Source organism: Erinaceus europaeus, chromosome 12 (genome assembly GCF_950295315.1).
Source record: "Erinaceus europaeus chromosome 12, mEriEur2.1, whole genome shotgun sequence".
In the NCBI taxonomy this organism is placed as follows: domain Eukaryota; kingdom Metazoa; phylum Chordata; class Mammalia; order Eulipotyphla; family Erinaceidae; genus Erinaceus; species Erinaceus europaeus.
In genome coordinates this window covers 13,830,513-13,850,379 of record NC_080173.1, presented here as the reverse complement: position 1 = coordinate 13,850,379, position 19,867 = coordinate 13,830,513, and the positions used below count along the sequence as shown (strand labels likewise).

The 19,867-nt window shown below is 45.0% G+C and overlaps 1 long non-coding RNA gene across 1 annotated transcript; it reads left to right on the top strand.

Annotated features, from left to right (window-relative positions):
* Positions 1–13,732: 13,732 nt before the first annotated feature.
* Positions 13,733–19,147, top strand: LOC132541700 (uncharacterized). Its single transcript, XR_009552797.1, has 3 exons — positions 13,733–13,865; positions 14,669–14,766; positions 18,462–19,147. It is a non-coding gene; the product is annotated as an uncharacterized LOC132541700 (long non-coding RNA).
* Positions 19,148–19,867: the final 720 nt, after the last annotated feature.

Below are 19,867 nucleotides of genomic sequence, written 5' to 3'. Positions count from 1 at the left end.
GATTATTTTTAATGAAAGATAGACAGATAGAGGGAAGTACTGCTCAGCTCTGTCTTATGGTGGTGCTGGTACTAAGAATTAAATCTGGGCTTTCAGAGTCTCAGGTGTGAGTTTTTTTAATAGCAGTTATGCTGTAACCTGGGCCTTTTTGGTCCTGTTTGAATAGTGGAATACTTCACTCTGATAACTCATTTCTCCAGTGATGAAAAAAAAATCTGCCATTTTTCTTATTTTGAATTTGCTTCTATCCCATAGTCTTAATTTCCTTCTAGATGTATGCTCAATCAACTCATTGTATCTTCCATGTCTTAATCATGCTTTCACATTTTTCACATTTCAAAAATCTCTCTATATTTCTGCATTCCATTTTGGATTACTTCCCTGTACTTTTTTTTCCTCTTCTATTTATCCAACTCTCTTTTTGATCTTGTTAGTCTTGATATACATCTCAGAAATTTAAATTTAGTTCATATTGTCAAAGAACATATTTAAAATGTATTAATGATTTAATATTGACTTACAAAATTATGAGATAACGGGTATAATTCCACGCTGTTCCCATCACCAGAGCTCTGCATCCCCATTCCCTCCACCGAAAACTGCAGTAGTTCTCCCAAGGCCACAGACATGGGTTGACTATTATTTCGATAACTATCTATATTTATATATATTTGCCCATTTCTTCTGTGGTCCTGCCTTCTCTTCCTTTCTAAGTCACACCTACACCTATTACTACTTCTGAATATCCTTTCTTTTTTCCTCTTCTCTCTATTGGTCCTGATGGAATTGGAGTTCGGAGCTCCCCTATCATTTCTCCCCCACTAGGAATACGGATCAAAATTCTTTATGGGTTGCAGAAGGTGGGAGTTCTGGCTTCTGTAGTTGCTTCTCTGCTGGACATGGGCGTTGTGTGACATGTGTGTTCAAATTAAGAGTGTTATTTCTATAACTATATCTTTGGGAGGTGGGAGGGTAAAGATACAGAACTTTGATGGTGGGTGTGGTGTGTGACTATACACTGTAATCTTATAATCTTGTAACCTAGTATTAATAGCAAATTAAAAAATTTAAATGGTAAATTACATGTTGAGATGCAAAACAATTATCAGTAAATTTATGAGTATTAAAAAAATGTTTCCGTTGCCCTGTGAAAATCTAGTATGTTCTAGATTGTACAGCCATCCCTGGAGAGCAATTTTATATTTGTTCTTACCAGGGATCAGGTGTGGAGACAGTTCTGGACCAGTTTTTAAGCTACTCTCATGATGTGGCTTCTTCTACTGCTTAGGTGGTATTATCATACCCAGTTCCTGTTTCCAGTCCAAGCCTGGGGGTTAGATTTATAAGAGTTTTTTTTTTCCTCTTATCCAAGCTCCGAAGTCCTAAACCAATGAGTAGGATTTTCCACTCCCTCCTTTTTCTTTCTTTCTTTTTTTTTTAACTAATGATTTAATATTGATTTACAGAATTATAAGGTCACAGGGGTGTAATTCTATATCTTTCCCATCACCAGATTTTTTTGTCTCCATTCTCTTCATTGGAAATTATATTAGTTTTCCCAAGATCATGGATATGGGTTGACTATCATATATATATTTGGCCCCTTTTTCCATAATCCTGCCTTCTTTTCTAAGCCACACCCTACTACTTCTGAGTGTCTTTTTCCTTTCTTCCTTTCTTTCTTTCTTTCTTTCTTTCTTTCTTTCTTTCTCTTCTTTCTTCCTTTCTTCCTTTCTTCCTTCCTTCCTTTCTTTCTTCCTTCCTTCCTTCCTTCCTTTCTTTCCTTTTCTCCCTCTTCTTTCACTGGGTGCTGATGGAATTGATGTTCAGAACCCTCTGGTCATCTTCTCTGAAAGTATCCCTTTGTGAGTATAGAACAAAATTATTTTGGGGATGCAGAAGGTAGGAGTTCTGGTTTCTGTAATTGCTTCTCTGTTGTACATGGGCATTGGCAGGTGGATCCATCCCCCCAGCCTGTTTCTATCTTTTCCCAGTGTCCATTCCCTCTTTACCCTCCACACGGCAGCAGTGGGCAGCCCTCACAGACTCACAGACTCAGTTTTTAACTGGGGAGTCCATTTGAGCTATCCAACTAGAATGAACTCCAAATGTCACTGCCTGTCCCCATGTTAGAACCTTGGCCCCAACCCCAACCCTGAGGCTCCGCAGGCCCTTGGTCTTACTCTCCTATTCTGGGCTTAGACTCTGTTTCCCATCTGAGGGTTTCCCTCTTTTTCTTCTGAACTCATTTAGAAAACCATTTGTCACTGGGCTGTATTTTATTCTGCTTATCCCTGCACTGGAAGAGGAGATAGCTTAGTCCCCAGTTACTTGGTCTGTGTGTTGTTGGAAGCCCTTCCTCCTTTCTGTGCACCTGCTCCTTGTCTCTCTCCCCCCAGGCGACACACTCAGATGTGTTTCAGAGTCTTTAGAGTGAGGAGGTAGGATGGAGGGATAAGGACAAGGGAGGGGAGATGAAGAGAGATGGTGTGGGAATGTGTGGCTGAGTGAAGGACTAGCTTCCTGGGGGGGGGGTAGATCTGGGGAGATCTGGTTTGGAGTCAGAAGGGGACCAGCATAAACAAGCAGCTCAGCTCAGGTGGGGTGACTAGAGGGAGTGAGTCTCTGCCATTGCCCCTTTCTAACTTTAGCTTTTCCTTTATATTATTATCATTATCATCATCATCATTATTAGCTATTGAGGGAGTCGGGCAGTAGCACAGCGGGCTAAATGCATGTGGTGCAAAGTGCAAGGACCAGCTTAAAGATCCCGGTTCGAACCCCGGCTCCCCACCTGCAGGGGAGTCTCTTCACAGGCGGTGAAGCGGGTCTGCATGTGTCTATCTTTCTCTCCCTCTCTCTGTCCTTCCCTCCTCTCTCCATTTCTCTCTGTCCTATCTAACAACACCGACATCAATAACAACAATAACTAAAACAAGGGCAACAAAAGGGAAAATAAATATATATATATAAATTTAAGAAATTATTAGCTATTGAACAGAATTAGAGAAGTTGAGAAGAAAGGGGGAGATAGAGAAGGAGAGAGACAGAGAGACATCTGCAGCACTGCTTCACCACTCATGCAGTTTCCCCCTGCAGGCGGAGACCAGGGGCTTTTACCTGACTCCTTGAGCACCCAACCAGGTGCATCACCACCCAGACCTTAGCTTTTGCTTGCAGGGGACTGAACTCTGGTTGCTTCAGGCCAACCTCATCATCTGGCCAGTGAGTCACCCCCTACTCCCAGACAAGGGGGTGAAAACCAGCTGGAAGTCTGAAGCTGGGGGGAAGGCAGTTGGAGCAGGAATGGCATGCCGGAACCCACACTTCCTGAATTCGGGATGGAAAGAAGATGCTGAAAGGAAGCAGGAAGACTGGGGACGCACACCAGTGTCTTGTCCCATGGAAGCCTGCCCTCTCCCCTTCTCCAATCAAGCAGGGGAGACAGAAGAGGTGGCTGTTGCCAAGCTGCCACAGCCCAGAATCATTGCTGAGTAATTGCTCGCTACTTCAAATCCAAGACTGGGGCTCTTCACACTATATTTCATGGGAGAGAGAATGAGGCCTCATCAGGAGCAAGAAATATGGCTGTTAAACAGACAGCTAATTGTGTACCATTCATCTGGCGGCCAAGCAGAGAGGCTCATTAAGCTGCCCAGCCCTGCCTCAGGAGAGGGGTGCAAAGTTAGCAGGGGTGGGGCTGGGAGGTGAGGGAGGGAGGGAGGGAGGGAAGGTGGGCTACAAGGGTTCTGGGACCCAGCTGGGGGAGGAACTGGATGTCGCTTTTCCTCCCTGCCCCTTACAAGGGGTGCTCTGACTCTGCAACTCAGATCTGAGCAGAGACCCTGACCAGTCCCCCCAAGCCAGCTTACCAACTTCCATTCTCAGGATTTCACCCCACGCCACCCCCAGACTCAGAGAACTGCGCAGTAAAAGCCTGTGCCAACTACTCCACCCCAGGGTAATCGGGAAATCAAGGATAAACTCCTCTCATCAGGAAAAATCATGGGATGCATTGGATCGACCTTCCCGTGGTGCATCCCGTGCGTACCCATTCATTGGGGAAACTGATGATCCTTCCTAGCCGACTGAATCCACATGGATCCCAGTCACTTTCAAAGCCAGCAACAAGCAGCAACCTGACGCTGTTGACTGGCTATGGAAGAAGGGCAAACGCTAGAAGAAGAATGGAAGCGACCTGCCCTGGGAAATCTCTATGTGAACTCAGACATGGTAGCCGGGTCTAGAGCTAAAGCTAAGATGGGGGTGGGGTGGGGTGGACATGGGGAGGCAGGGGAGCAGGTGAATTTAGGGAGGAGCTGGGGCTGGGAGGGGGTTTCTGTTTGGGCCTCAGGTTGCTTTCTAAAGCCACATCCACTGTGATAGACACACTGCAACTGTGATAGACACACTCGAGCAAAAGTGAGGCTCAGGTGCTGAATGGAATAATTTTGTGATGTGACAAAACCAAGCTGTGATGTTTCTCAGAGGTGCCCTACAGATACTGTCCAACCCAGCCCCTGCCCTTGCCTGCCTCTCACGCTCATGCCTCCCCATCCTTGGCCTGCAGAGCTGCACTCGGACAGTTTCTCTGCTCCAGGCTGCTTTTTCATTCAGATGAAAGAGGAAGAGAGAGAGAGGGAGAGACGTCACTGCACTAGAGTTTCCTCTGGTGCCATAGTATTCCCCATGTGGAGCTGGGGCTTAAAGCTGGGTTGCATGCATGGCATGGTATGTGCCCTACCCATTGAGGTATCTCTCTGCTTTTTAAAAATGTCTCAAAGATATGCGACACTTTCACCTAGAAATGACTATACAAGTGATTAGATTTAGCACCCCACTGCTCACATTTTATTGCTTGGAGTAGGTTGCCTAGGTTCTCATAAATAAATATTAAAAATAAAAGGGGTGGGGATAGATAGTATAATGGATATGCAAAGACACTCTCATGCCTGAGGCTCCAAAGTCCCAAGTTCAATCCCCTGCACCACCATAAGCCAGAGCTGAGCAGTGCTCTGGTAAGAGGAAGACAAAAAAAAATGGGGGGGTAGGAGGGGGCTGAAGAGACAGTACAATGTTCTGCAAAAGACTTTCATGCCTGAAGCTTTGAGGTCCCAGGTTTAATCCCCAGCCCTACCATATGCCAGAGCTGAGCATTGTTCTGGTCTGTTATCTCATATTCTCTCTATCTAAATAAGTAAATAAATAAACTTTTTTTAAAAGGAGGAGGAGATGGACGTGGTGGTGTCTTGGGAAAATCCACACTAGTGAAGGTTATCTGGACAGAAATGGGGCTTATCATTGGCTTTACATTTTTAAAAATGATTTTTATTTGTTATTAACAGTTTGTTACAAGATTATAAAATTACAATATATAGCTCCACACCACAGCCATCACCAAAGTTCCTTATCCCCACCCTCCAGACTTTCAAAGATAACCACCATAGTTCTCATAAATCTCAGAGTTTGCTTGCTTCTGTCTTGTTTGGATTTTTTTTTGGCAAATTGTGTAAATCAGATCTCTAGAGTCCACATGAGTGAAACTGGTAGTTGTTTCTTTCTTCTTTTGCTAAACACAATCACCTCTAGTTCCATTCATTTTGTCCCAAAGGACACAATATCATCTTTTTTATCGTAGAGTAATATATATCCTATAAGGAATATATATCCTATAACTTCTTTAGACAGTCATCTGATGACAGGCATTTAGGCTACTTTCACTCTTGACTATTGTGAGTGATGCAGCTATGAACATAGGGGTGCATCTGTCCCTTCAATTTAGTGCTTACGTGTCCATTGGATAGATGCTGAAGAGTGGTATTGCTGGGTCATAAGGGACTTCAATTTTTATGTGTTTAAGGGCTTTGCATACAGTTTTCCAAAGGGGAAGCCTTTCCTTTTTTGGAAAACTGTATGGAAAGCCCTTAAACACATAAAAATTGAAGTTTTAATTTCTTTTTCTCCACAACCTCTCCAACACCTGTCCTTTCCTGGCTTATTGATGGAAGCCCTTCTCTCAGGTGTCAGATGGGATCTCAGTGTAGTTTTAATTTCTTTTTCTTTTTCTTTTTTTTTTTTTTAATAAATTTTATTTATTTATTTTCCCTTTTGTTGCCCTTGTTGTCATAGTTATTATTGATGTCGTTGTTACATGGGACAGAGAGAAATGGAGAGAAGAGGGGAAGACAGAGAGGGGGAGAGAAAGATAGACACCTGCAGACCTGCTTCACTACCTGTGTGTGAAGGGACTCCCCTGCAGGTGGGAAGCCGGGGCTTCAAACCGGGATCGTTACACTGGTCCTTGTGCTTTGTGCCACGTGCAGCTGAACCCACTGCACAACCGCCAGACTCCCGAAGTGGAGCATTTCTTCATGTGTCTGTGGGCCATGTGTATCTCTCCTTTAGAAAACTGCCTGCTTAGTTCTTTGGCCCACTTTTTTATTGGGTTATTTTTGCTTCTTTTGTAGATCTGAACCAATTCTGTGTCAATGTTTGCTATCAGTCGTTTGATGCACAAATACCTTCTCCCGTTTACTCAGCTGCATTGGCTTTACTTCTGAAGGACATACCCCCAATGCATCATGACAGGCCTACCTAAAGCAAGTCTCTTCAGCATGTGGATTATTTCAAGCTGAGGTCAATTGTGGTCTTATAGGCTAATGGGAAGCTTTTGCTACTCCCCTAGCCACCTGGAAGAATGAAAACTGAGGGTCTTACCTCCAAATAGGGTTATCACTAGAAATCACTTCCTGTGGGAAAAATGACCTCTTATGACGGAGCACTGGGAGACCCCCTCACCACACAAGGGGATCCTTCACTCTCCTGAAGCCCTCAGCCCTACAGCATTCTTCAGGCCCCTGTATATATATATTATATATATATACATATATATATATAATATATATATATATATATAATTTCACTCTGCAGATTTCCTGCATGGACATCATTAAATGTGGATTTTCTTTTTTCTCCCACTGGGCTGATGTTCTTTTAATTTCACCACCAGTCCTAGGAGAACTCAGAGGGGCATGGCAGTTACCCTCTCTTCCAACACACTGTATTGCTTCTATTGCTTCTGTGCTTCTCTGTTCACTCCTTTTTCTGCTATAGGTCTGAATTACTTCTGTAATCTGAATATATATATATGCATATATATACATATATATATAATGTCTTAGATTATCTAAGAAGGGAATCTGTGTGGACTAGGAAGTTTGTTTTGTTTTGGGCATCTTGGTCCTGGAGTCTTATTATAATTCAGGCAAAGTTTGTTTCCCATCCTGCCTGCTTGGAGGTGCCTCCATGAACCCTCCACAGGTCCTCTGACATGGGCTCCTAAATCTGCTTTTGTAAAAAAAAGTAAAATAAAATAAAAAATTTAACCTCCAGGGCTCAATGACTGCACTATGACTAGGACAGAGAGGAACTGAGAGAGGAGGGAAAGACAGATAGATACCTGCAGACCTGCTTCACCACTTGCAAAGCAAGTGGGGAGCCAGGGGTTTGAACTGGGATCCTTGCGTCGGTCCTTGTGCTTTGTACTATGTGTGCTTAACTGGGTGCGCTACCGCCCAGCCCCCCTTTTTAAAAAAAATTAATTATCTTTATTTGTTGGATAGAGACAGCCAGAAATTGAAAGGGAAAGGAGATAGAGAAGGACAGAGACAGAGACAGAGAAACACCTGCAGCACCGCTTCCCCACTTGCAAAGCTTTCCCGCTGCAGGTGGTAACATGTGCACCCAACCAGGGGCCCCACCACCCAGCCCTGATTTTCTCCTTTTGAGTTGCATTTGTTCCCTGCCGCAGCATTCCTCCTACGGATGGGAGCCCAGAAAAGGCCGTGTGAGGTGGTCAAGCCTGAGATGGTTAGCAGGTAGGAGGAAGATAAAGCTTCATTGTCTCTGAGATTTCTCAAGGTCTCTGGGTTAATTGCAGTGCCAAGAACTGTGTGTGGCAGCAGCCAAACCTCCCCCTACTCCACGGCCAGGGCCACTTCTGGAATATTTTTAATTGATGCCCAGGGCTGCTGGGCTCTCATCAGCCCACTGAACTCTTCTCCTGGAAACAAAGACCTATTCGGAGGTGCTTTGGCTTCCGGTAATTTTTCTTTCACCTATTAGCCTGGAGAAGAGTTTAGTGAGCAGCGTGCTTCCGATGAATTCCATTTCCTGATCACAAAAAGTGCTGGGGGGGGGGGGTGTTTGTTGCTATAGCAACTAAGAGCCGGGCCACTCTATTAATTTGTTGAAGAACAATGATGTGTGTCACGACCCTCGGCAGGAAACCTGGGGTTGAAATGACCATTGTCTTTGGCATTCTGCAAAAGTGTGTGTGGATGGGGGAGGCAATGAACTTGTGTGGTCACTTGTGTAGACAGAGTAAGAAAATGGCTCCAGACCTGTGGGGCCCCCCCGCTTTGGCTCTGTTTCCTGCCTCTCAGTTTTTTCTGACTGTGTTTGCATGATGCAGCCTGTTTCCAGCTCTTTTGGGAAACTGCACATGTGTAGGCTGTGCATTTCAACAAATAAGCACCCACCAATCCCAAAGAACAAACAGAGCCCCCGAAGACGAGGTAGAGGGGTGTGTGTGTGTGTGTGTGTGTGTGTGTGTGTGTGTGTGTGTGTGTGTTGGGAGGATGGGTGTCATCCTAGAGCTGCCTTCACAGGCAGGCAAAACTTAGTGGTGATTTTCCACTTCTCTGAGAGCCAGACCAAACAAATAGTCTAAAGAAGGTGGGGAGAAAGAAAGTGTGAGCTCTGAAAAGTGCTTTTGTGTAGGGTTGCAGCTAAAACAGGGGCTGGAGGGAGGAAGGCTTGGCCAGTCAGTTATTAGATTTACAAGGTGAACAGGATAGAAGGAAAATGAAGTACAAGGGCCAGACAGAGGTGTACCTGGTTGAGTGGACACATTAACATACGCAAGGACCTGGGTTCAAACCCTGGTCCTCATCTGTAGGAGGGCAGCTTCATAAACTGTGAAATGGCTGGTGAAATATGTGAGGGCTCTCCTCAGGGCTATATAGATGGCTCATTTCTTGTGTGTCTTTCCAGAGAACGTGAGTTGGCTTTCTGACCATCTAAAGGTACTAATCCCATCTGGGGGACTCTACCCTCATTCTCTAATTACCCCCAAAAGGCTCCATGTGCAAATACCCTCAGGTTGGGCTTTGGGTTCCAGCATCAGAATTTGGAATCACAAATGTTTAGTTTATTTCTCTGTCATAATTATTCCAGTAGCGTCTTGAGAATTGGCAGGATATTCCAGCACCTTAGGCAGCAGCAGTGGACACAGGGGTGGCTGTGCCCGACAGGTGAGGGGAGAGCACCAAGGTGACTCTCAGGAGCTGGGGTGGGGGTGGCAGCAGTCCCTGGAAATAACAATGGGTGGTGCTGAGAGCAGGACTGTACTGGACACACATCTTAGCCCTCTGCCCTTCTGGGGAAGGGACGCCCTGGGCTCTGGAGGGAAGGAATTAGAGTCTAGCAAGTCCAAATCAGAGGTTCAAAGGATGGAAATGTGTACAAGAAACACATGAATAATGAATGTATCCAGCTCCATCTCTGAGCATGAGCACAGCTGGTTTCCATAATCTTATTCGTCTGAGCCGGGGGACCCCAGGGGAGTCTCAAAGCCTAGATTCTGATGTTCAGAGCTGAAGCCATATGGGCAGCCCTTCCTTCATTAAAACTCTCCCCTCATGGGGTCCACATGTGTCCACAAGGCTGAACGCAAGAAGGCTAAGGGTGGAGGTAGCGGTGGTGTTTCTCTGAGCTCGGGAGTACCTGAGCTGGTTCTGTCCAGACCCCTTCTTGTGGAAGGAGTAGGTTATGGGCTCCCTAGGTGAAGAAAGGGTGATTGTCCACTGGGAACAGGCCAAGTGGAGCTGGGAAACCGTTGCAGGGCCCATTCAGGCTCACTCCTAGTATATGTGTGTTTAATTATTAGAGCACTGCTCAATTCTGCCTTACATTGGGTGCTGGGAATTGAACCTGGGAGCTCAGGCATGAAAACCATTTGCATAACAGCAATGCTATCTCCCCAGCTTTGGTCTGTGCTTTCTAAGGGGGCTGCCAGGAGCTTGTGGTGGTAGAGAGAGTGCCTGCTGGTATGACTCCCAGCTGACTTCTCCATGCTGCTGTGCATATAAGCACGTATATGCATCCGTGTGTGTGTGTTTGTGTGGTGTGTCTCTGCATGCCCATGTGTGCTGTATGAATTTGCGTACTTTAATGGGTGAGGTAAGAGCACATATGCATGTGTTATACATATAGCTATGCATGCACGTGTGTGTCCATAGATAGAATATTTGTGCAAGTGTCATGTGCATACATGTAACTGCACATGTGTGTATATCCATTTGTGTGCAGTTTTGTACATGTGTATATACACATTCTTGTGTATTTGTAACTATGTGCATATAGGAATTCATGTGTGTTTGCCTGCATATGACACGTGTATGCATGTAAGTATTTTGTAGAAATGAGCATGTCTGTGTTTATGTAAGCTTGGCTCCGTGTGTGTGTGTGTGTGTGTGTGTGTGTGTGTGTGTGTGTGTGTGTGTGTGGTGGAAGTATTTCAGTTAGTACAAACCAAAGTATAAACTTTGATCCTTTAAGGTTGACTTAGAAAAACAGCCTTAAGGGAGGTCAGGCGGTAGCACAATGGGTTAAGTGCACATGGCACAAAGCACAAGGATGGGCATAAGGATCTGGTTCCCCTGGCTCCCCACCTGCAGGAGGGTCACTTCACAAGTGGTGAAGCAGGTCTGCAGGTGTCTATCTTTCTCTCCCCCCCGTCTTCCCCTCCTCTCTCCATTTCTCTCTGTCCTATCCAACAACAACGACAGCAATAACAACAACAATAATAACCACAGCAATGATAGAACAAGAAGGGCAACGAAAGGGAAAGAAATAGCCTCCAGGAGCAGTGAATTTGTGGTGCAGGCACTGAGCCCCAGCAATAACACTGGAGGCAAAATAAATAAATAAAAGGAGAAGAAAAGAAAAGAAAGGAGGTTGGGTGGTAGTGCAGTGGGTTAAGTGCACATGGTGCAAGCTCAAGGACCAGCATAAGGATCCCGGTTTGAGCCCTCAGCTCCCCACCTGTAGGGGGGTCACTTTGCAAGTGGTGAAGCAGGTCTGCAGGTGTCTATCTTTCTCTCCCCTTCTGTGTCTCCCCTTCTCTCTCTATTTCTCTCTGTCTTAACCAACAACAACAACAACAGCTATAACAACAATAACAGCAAGGGCAACAAAATGGGGAAAATGGCCTCTTGGAGCAGTGGATTTGTAGTGCAGGCACTGAGCCCCAACAATAACCCTGGAGGTAAAAAGAAAAAAAAAAGAAAAGAAAGAAAAACGTCCTTAAAAAAAATAACCAAAAACAGATGAGTGGCTGAGCAAGTTGTGGTCTATATACACAATGGAATAGTACTCAGCTGTAAAAAATGTTGACTTCACCGTTTTCAGCCGATCTTGGATGGACCTTGAAAAAATCATGTTGAGTGAACTAAGTCAGAAACAGAAGGATGAATATGGGATGATCTCACTCTCAGGCAGAAGTTGAAAAACAAGATCAGAAAAGAAAACACAAGTAGAACCTGAAATGGAATTGGCATATTGCACCAAAGTAAAAGACTCTGGGGTGGGTGGGTGGGGAGAATACAGGTCCATGAAGGATGATGAATGACATAGTGGGGGTTGTATTGTTAAATGGGAAACTGGGGAATGTTATACATGTACAAACCATTGTATTTACTGTTGAATGTAAAACATTAATTCCCCAATAAAGAAATAAATTTTTAAAAAATACAAAAAAAATAAATAGTGATTGAACACAGTAAACTGCACATATTTAATTTGTGAAGTTTGAACAGTAAGTAAACATACATGAGCCTATCAGCATGACTGAAAGAGTGAACTCCTCTCACCTTGATGATCTCATCTCCTCATCACCTGCTTTCCCCCAGCCCAGTTTAAACAACCCCGCTGTGCTTTCAGCTGCAGTGGGCTGCTTCTGAGTTTTCTGGGCATAGGATATACCTTGTAGTATGTGCCATTTTTATAGGAACATTTTCCACTCAGCACAATTATTTTAAGGTATATGTATTTTATATCGTATATGATGTATTAGCAAGTTTCAGCCTCTTTCCTTTTAATTCTGAGTGTAGGAATTCATTCAGTTACATGGTTGTGCCACACTTTGTCTAGATATTCATCTTCCCATAGATTATTTTCTAGCAAGAATTTATTAAAAACAGAAAGATTCTGGGATATTTGTATGGAAGTCTGTACAGGCATACACTTCCATCCCTATTGGGAGTAGAATGACAGTTCAGATAGTAGGGGTACATTTAACTTTTAAGAAAAGAGTAAGTGGTTTTTCTAAGTGGTTGTACCAGTAGCCCATTAGTGGCATGAGAGTCCCAGTTCCTCCATATCCTCTTCAATGTTTTTCTGATGGATGTGTAGTGGCATGCCATTGTTTTTGTTTGCATTTCCCTGGTGACTAAAAAAAGAAAAGATTAGATGTCTTTTCATGTGCTTATTTGCCACCTGCATCTCTTTGGTGAAATGTGTATTCAAATCTTTGATTTGTTAAAAAAAAAAAAACGTCTTTTTACATATTTATTTGCAAAAATACTTCTTATATTTTTTCACTGGGGAGGTTATATGGGTGTGTGGCTCTCATCTCATCAAGCCAATGTGATGACAAAAGTATCTGGGGCTGAGTCCTTCAAAGCTGACTTTTGAAATTCAAAATTTCTGCATCTTGCCGATCAAAGTCCTTGATTTAGAATCTCACATACAGTTTCTCTGCTTTGCTGTTATATCCTTGCTCTTCTCCCCCAGCATAGCTGCCAAGAAAGTCACTGGGTACAGACAAGGAAATGATATAGGGGAGCAAAAATGTACTACCCCAAAATATGTTTTTGGCAAGAAGATTAGTATCATAGGAGGGGCAATGAAGGCTGGGTAGAATTTTTCTTTGAAAAAATGTATTTGCCCGTAAGCCTCTCCCTTGAGGGTGGCTGCCTGGGAGACTTAAGTTTCCTTACCCTTTTTGCTGGAGAAGGCAGAAACTAAACCTGTACACCTTGGTTTATTGTGCCGTTCTCCTCATGATCTTCCGGTCTACCTACCCCTTTTTTCCCCTACACCCCAACTTCTTCTTTACCAGTTAATGTCTGATGTCAGGTGGGTAAGTTACTCAGCTCTGGTGGTTTCCTTTCATATATACAGGAGGGATATTTTCCATAAAATTCTGGGTTTTTGGGGGGCTGGGTGGTAGCGCAGCAGGACAAGCGCACATGGCTCAAAGCTCAAGGGCTGTGGTAAGAATCCCGGTTTGAGCCTCCCAGCTCCCCACCTGCAAGGGGGCCGCTTTGCAAGCGGTGAAGCAGGTCCGTAGATGTCTATCTTTTTCTCCTCCTCTCTGTCTTCCCCATCTCTCTTGACTTCTCTCAGCCCTATCCAACAACAACAACAACAGCTATAACAATAATAACAATAACAACTACAACAAGGACAACAAAATGGGAAAAATGACCTCCAGGAGCACTGGATTCATAGTGCAGGCATCGAGCCCCAGCAATAATCCTGGGAGCAAAAAAAAAAAAAATTGGGTTTTTCTCTTACTAGTCTTTCTGGTCCTTCTTTTGATTATTTGCCCAGCTTCTGAAGAACCCAGAGGGGGATGAGATCATTTTCTTTGTGTCCCAACAGTGCCCACACATTCTGCCTAGTGTACTAGCAGAGTGGTATCTGGCCACAGCTGTCGACGGGGAGCCACTGGAGGGCCAGATTCTATGTGCTAAGGTCTCAACATTATTCCCTGTCCTGCTGGGCCATCAAGCTGTCCTGTGAGTAGAAACCATATGTGTGTTTTACAGATTAAAGTAACAATGTTTTGCCAGAACACTGCGCAGCTTTGGCTTATGCTGGTGCCAGGGATTGAACCTGGGACTTCCAAGCCTCAAGTAGGAAAGCCTATTGTGTCGTGTCACTCTTACACCATCTCCCTAACAAGAAAGAAAATTATAGAGAAATGAATTGGGCAGGGCTAGATAGCATCATGGTTATGCAAAGAGACTCATGCCTGAGGCTCTGAAGTCTCATGTTCAATGCTCTGCACCACCATAACCCAGAGTTAATCAGTGCTATGGTAAAAAATAAATAAATTAGTAAATAAGTAAGTAAATAAATAAAGGGGGCTGGGCGGTAGCGCACCAGGTTAAGCACACATAGTGCAAAGTGCAAGGACCAGCATAAAGATCCCACTGTGAGCCCCCAGCTCCCTACCTGCAGGGGGGTGTCGCTTCACAGGCGGTGAAACAGGTCTGCAGGTGTCTCTTTCTCTCTCCCTCTCTGCCTTCCACCCTCTCTCAGTTTCTCTCTGTCCTGTCCAACAACAGCAACAGCAATAATGACAACAACAATAAGGGCAACAAAATGGAAAAATGGCTCCCAGGAGCAGTGGATTTGTAGTCCAGACACCAAACCCCACCAATAACCCTGGAGGAAAAAAAACAAAACAAAACAAAAGAGAAATGAAGTTATACACCCGACTGGTAAATCACAGTAAGGGGTTGTCAGCTTGTCTTCAGCCTTAGCAGTTGTATGCTATAGGAAGTCATTACATCTTCTCTGAATCCTGTTTCACCAGGGTGAAGAGCCCTGATTTCTCTAAACCCTTCCTTTGGATAACTTGACCTCTGGACCTCAGTCTAGACTGACTTCTCTCCAGTTTCCCTAATGCACCAGGTAAGTCATGGACCCCAGTGTGTGTGTGTGTGTGTGTGTGTGTGTGTGTGTGTGTGTGTGTGTGTGTGTAGGGTAGGCACTCCCACTTGCTGCTGAAGACAGTGCACTTGGTACTCTCCAATTGTATAGATACGCCCCATGACCCTATCTATGGAAGTCTGTTGAGGGACAGGAAGTATGTACCTGGGGGGAAGGAAACTACTGTCCAGGAAATGGGAGTGGTGACAGGTGTGGCTTAGGAAGGTGAAGGCAGGACTTGGGTGTTCTATAAGCTAGATCTGTGGACATGGTTTGCTCTTTCTCTTTCTTCCTCTCTCTCTTGGCCTAACATGTGAATGTTCTCAATTTTCTTGAATAAAGTTTAAAATTCCTGAAAATCATGCTCTCTCCTCAATTCTTCGTTGAGATTATGCATGACAGGCTTTTAAATGTTGGGGGAAAACAAATGGCCAGTCAATTCCCCCAATACAAGTCTAGTGAGAATGTACCCCACAGCTCCCTTGGGTAGAGAGAAAGTCCTCTGAGTCAGGAAGCCTATAAAGTGATGGTTGTTAGTCCTTTCTGCCCTGCAGAGACATTGTCTAGCAGACCCACACAAGATCATTTAATTAGACAGACATTTGCACCTTGATTTTTTTTTTCAGGGCATTTTACAACTCTAAAGGGCAGGTATCAACTTGTTAGCCATGCAAATGGCTCTTGTCAAATAACAAGTCAAATGAATTTTGTCTAGAGATGAAATGATTCCTGTCCTGTAGAAGAGTGAATCCCACAGGTGCCAGTCGTGTAGCTCTGGCAGATAGTGACCTACGTTGGAGCTAACACTCTCACTTCAGTTTCTTTCCTCTCGATAGGGTTCCAATCGCTTTGAATCTATTTGAACTAACTTAGCAGGCTGTTGGTCCCTTCATTCATGAGCTTAATAAATCATTGACACCTCACTGCTTTATACTGCTACAAGAATCCTGCTTTTCACTCTTTGAAGATGAAACACTTAGCACGTAATCCTTGTGCAGGTGACAATGTTGCTGGCAAGGGAACAGTAGAAACTAATGCTGATCAGCAAGGAACTGGTTAAATCAATCAGGGTGCATTGATACCATGGCTCCTTGTGCCCGTTTACAAAGGATGATGTGTGTGTGTGTGTGTGTGTGTGTGTGTGTGTGTGTGTGTGTGTGTGTGTGAGAAATTTGTGATTTGTTACATTTTTTTTTTCCCAGAGCACTGCTCAGCTCTGGTTTATGGTGGTGTAAGGGATTGAACCTGGGACTCAGGCATGAGAGTCTGTTTGCTTAACCATTATGCTATCTACCCCCACCCTGATTTGTTTCCTTTTCTGTTTAAAGACATGTGTTGTGTTGTTTGGAATCATTTGAGATTTCATGTTAGGTCAAAGAATATCAAGGTTTAAGAAATGAGAATGATAAAGGTTCATTATGGAAAAAGAAAAAGTGAAGACCCTCCTCCCTTTAGATAACAGGTAGCTAGAGAGACAGACAGGTGGCTATATGAAGAGATGTAGATATCTAGTTCTCTGGTTAGCTTCATCTCTGTACGCACATGCGCACACACACTCTTCCACGTGTATGCCTGCAAGACACTAGTAGCAGCACCTGCCCCCAGGGAGAAGAATGGTTACCGGAGAGAGGCATGACAAAGACACACTTTTTTTTACCGAATAACCTTGCAAACCCTTGACTCATTTGTCATTTGCATGTATTACTCCAACAAATGGATAAAAAGTGAATTTGACTATTAGGGAGAGGAGATGCCCAGAGTAAGGCAGAGTGTTCTAGACCTAAGAGAACAGGGAACAAAAAGCTTGAGACCACAGCCTCAAATTTTCTAAACGTGGATAAGACAGATTTACTGATAGATAGTAAAATGCACATTTTTTTTTGCAAGGATTGTTTCATGAGTTTTGATAAGGACACACAGTCACATGGCTACTACTATTAGGTCACTGCATGTTGCAGTAGTCCGTACAGATCACTGCTTGTCGCAGTAGCTGGTTCTTGTTTACTGCTGAGTAGTATTCTGTGGTGCGAATGAACTACAGCGGTTTTAGCTAGTTACCAATGGTAGGTATTTGAGTTGTTCCCAGTTTTTTTGTTGTTTTGTTCTGAACAAAAATACCATAAATATTCCATACTTTGTGAACACTGATTTTCATTTTTCTTGGATGAATATTCAAGGATGGGCTGAGTTTAGGCTAACAGTGTGTTTTCTTTGTAAACAACAAACAAACAAGCAAAACAAAAAACAAGGGGGTTGAGCAGTTAAACACACATAGTATGAAGCAAAAAACAGGGTTTGAGCTCTTGGCTCCCCACCTGCAGGGAGGTCACTTCACAAGTGGTGAAGCAGGTATCTGTCTTTCTCTCTCCCTCTCTACCTTCCTCTCTCCTCTCAATTTATCTCTATCCTATCCAACAACAGCAATAAAAATGGCCACAGGAGCAGTGGATTCGTAGTGCAGGCACCAAGCCCCAGCGATAACACTGGGGGAACAAAGAGCGGGGGAGTGGGGGAGGCAGCAATGGGCAATGGCACATGGGGTCAAGCACACTTGGCATAAAGCACAAGGACTGGCATAAGGATCCTAACAATAATCCTGGAAGCAAAAAAAAAAAAAACCTGCCAGACTCTATCCAGAGCTGCTGCACCATTTTGCATTCCCACCTGCAGTGGGAGCACATGCCATCTCTTGTCAAAACCAGTCCCTGAAGTTTTGCTCTTATAATCTCCCTTCCATGCATCCATTCACAGAGAGAAATGGAGAGAGGAGGAGAAGACGGGGGTGGGGGAGAGAAAGATAGACACCTGCAGACCTGCTTCACTGCCTGTGAAGCAACTCCCCTATGAAGCCAGGGCTCGAACTGTGATCCTTACGCCTGTCCTTGCGCTAGCCAACAGGACATCACTTCACATCCCACTCAATCTGCAGGCCAAGGTTCCCAGAGAGCCCCCAGCCCTTGAGAAGTGCGATAAACCCAAGAAGGGGAGCTGCCAGGCTAGCGCCACCGGAGAGAGAGACTCTGGAACACGTGGCTGAGCGGGAACGCAATGCAATGCTTTTATGGATCAGAGAAAACACCTTTATATCTTTTGAAACAGAAGTGGCAGGTCGGAAAAGGAAATGGCTAGGAGAGGGGGTGGAGAGAAGGAAAGAGCTCGAAGGTAGCAAGCTTCCATAGCAGCTGTTGCGAAGGTTCTAACCAGTGGGGATTAAACCAATACCCTGCAGGCAGGGTGGGTCTCAGGCAAAACAATGATTATGTAAATAGACCACAGCATCAAGCAATGCAGGGGACCTGGCGTAATGACCAATAGGGAGCGGTGTGTGATATGCATAGAGGACAAGCTTAGGAAGTACTGGAGAATGTTCAAAGCAAAGTCTTCCCCAAAGTAGCTCAGTGTCCGGCTATCTTTGCTTTCCCAGCTGAAGTGGGTGCAGCTGAGCTCCACTGTGTGTGTGTGTGTGTGTGTGTGTTAGAGAGAGAGGGAGAGAGTGTGTGTGTCTGGGTTCTTAGGAGGCCCAGGAAGGACTGGAGGAGGTGGAAAGGCTGCAGTAACATCAGGGGTCTGGATGGAGAGGAACTTGCTGCCAGCTGCTGGAAGCAGGTTCCCTGTGTGCTGAGCAGAATTCAGCACATTCCCTCCAAACCCCAAGCTTTATACTATCCAATTTACAGACAAGGAAGAGGAGCCATGCTTACTGAAACTTCCATTCTCGCCCAACAAGGGGTGGCCTTGGTTTTAGGTGAGTGATCTGCCCTCTGGGAACACTCTCCCAGACTCTGCCAGGAAGGATGGGAAGAGTAAGGTAGGAATGAACGGCTATGGGGTCCCCTGGAGGCCACCAGCACATTGGTTCATGCATAAAACAGGAGGACCTTTCTCCTCTGGAGCTAATCTAAACCTCTGAGCCCAGAGATTGCAAAAGATGGGCCCCAGTTAAGTCATTTCCCTTGCAAATGCAGCCACAGCTCCAAGGATTTTTTTTTTTTTTATTTCCTCTTTAGTACCTCATCAACACAGCAGTCAACCCAGGAGCCCAGCTGCCGCTTGGCCAGCTATTTGCACTTTTCAGTTAACTCCGGGAGTCCCCTGTAAAGAGCGAGGCCAGGCCGATGGTGGCACCTATAATCCCTAATTGCCCTGCCCTCACTGAGGCTGAGGGGACTGGGTTTCCCCTGGCTTGAGATAATTGCTAGATGATTAGGGCCAGTGCTCCCAAGTCCAGACCAGCTGGAGAGCCCCGCCTGCCCCTTGGAAGCCCTAGCATTGCGTCATTAAGCCAGAAGACCCCGGGGCACCCTGGTGAAGGCGGAACAGCTTCCAGATCTCAGCTCTTTGGAGGCCCAGAGGTGTGGGGAAACTCGATTTCTTCCTCTGTGGAGTGCTTTCAGTCTGTAAAATGGGACCATACTCTGCCTGGGTGGATCCTTCCTGTGAGAAGTGAGAGAGAAGATGGTCGCACACATTACCAAGTGCAAGGACCCGGGTTCAAGCCCCCTAGTCCCTACCTGCAGGGGGGAAGCTTCACTAGTGGTGAAGCAGTGCTTCAGGCGTCTCTTTTTCCTTCTCTATCTCCCCTTTTCCCTCTCCATTTCTTTCTCTCTAAGGAAGGAAAGAAGGGAGGAAGGAAGAAAGGGAGGGAAGAAGAAAGGAAGGAAGGAAGGAAGGAAGGAAGGAAGGAAGGAAGGAAGGAAGGAGAGTGGGGTGGAGTTATATGGCATCTAGAGAGCACTCAATAACTATTAGCTTGATGGAGCTGGATAAATAGCTCATCAGAGAGGGTGCCTGTCCTGCCATGTACCACATGGGAGTGTCAGCGCTCCAGGGGCAGCTCTGGTGCTGTGATGTTTTTTCTCCATGTGTGTCAGAGTGAAAAAGTAACCAGGGAGCAGGAATGTTGGGAATAAGAGATGAAAGGACCCTAGAAATAATCTACGTACAGAGAGTGGCTATGGGCATACTGGATGGTGTGTAAACTCTTCTCTAGCTCTCTGTGTCCCAACATAAGGCAGGTGTGTGTTGTTTGTCACAGAAGGAGGATCTGGAGTCAAAGTTCTCATAGGTAAATGCTTGACCTGTA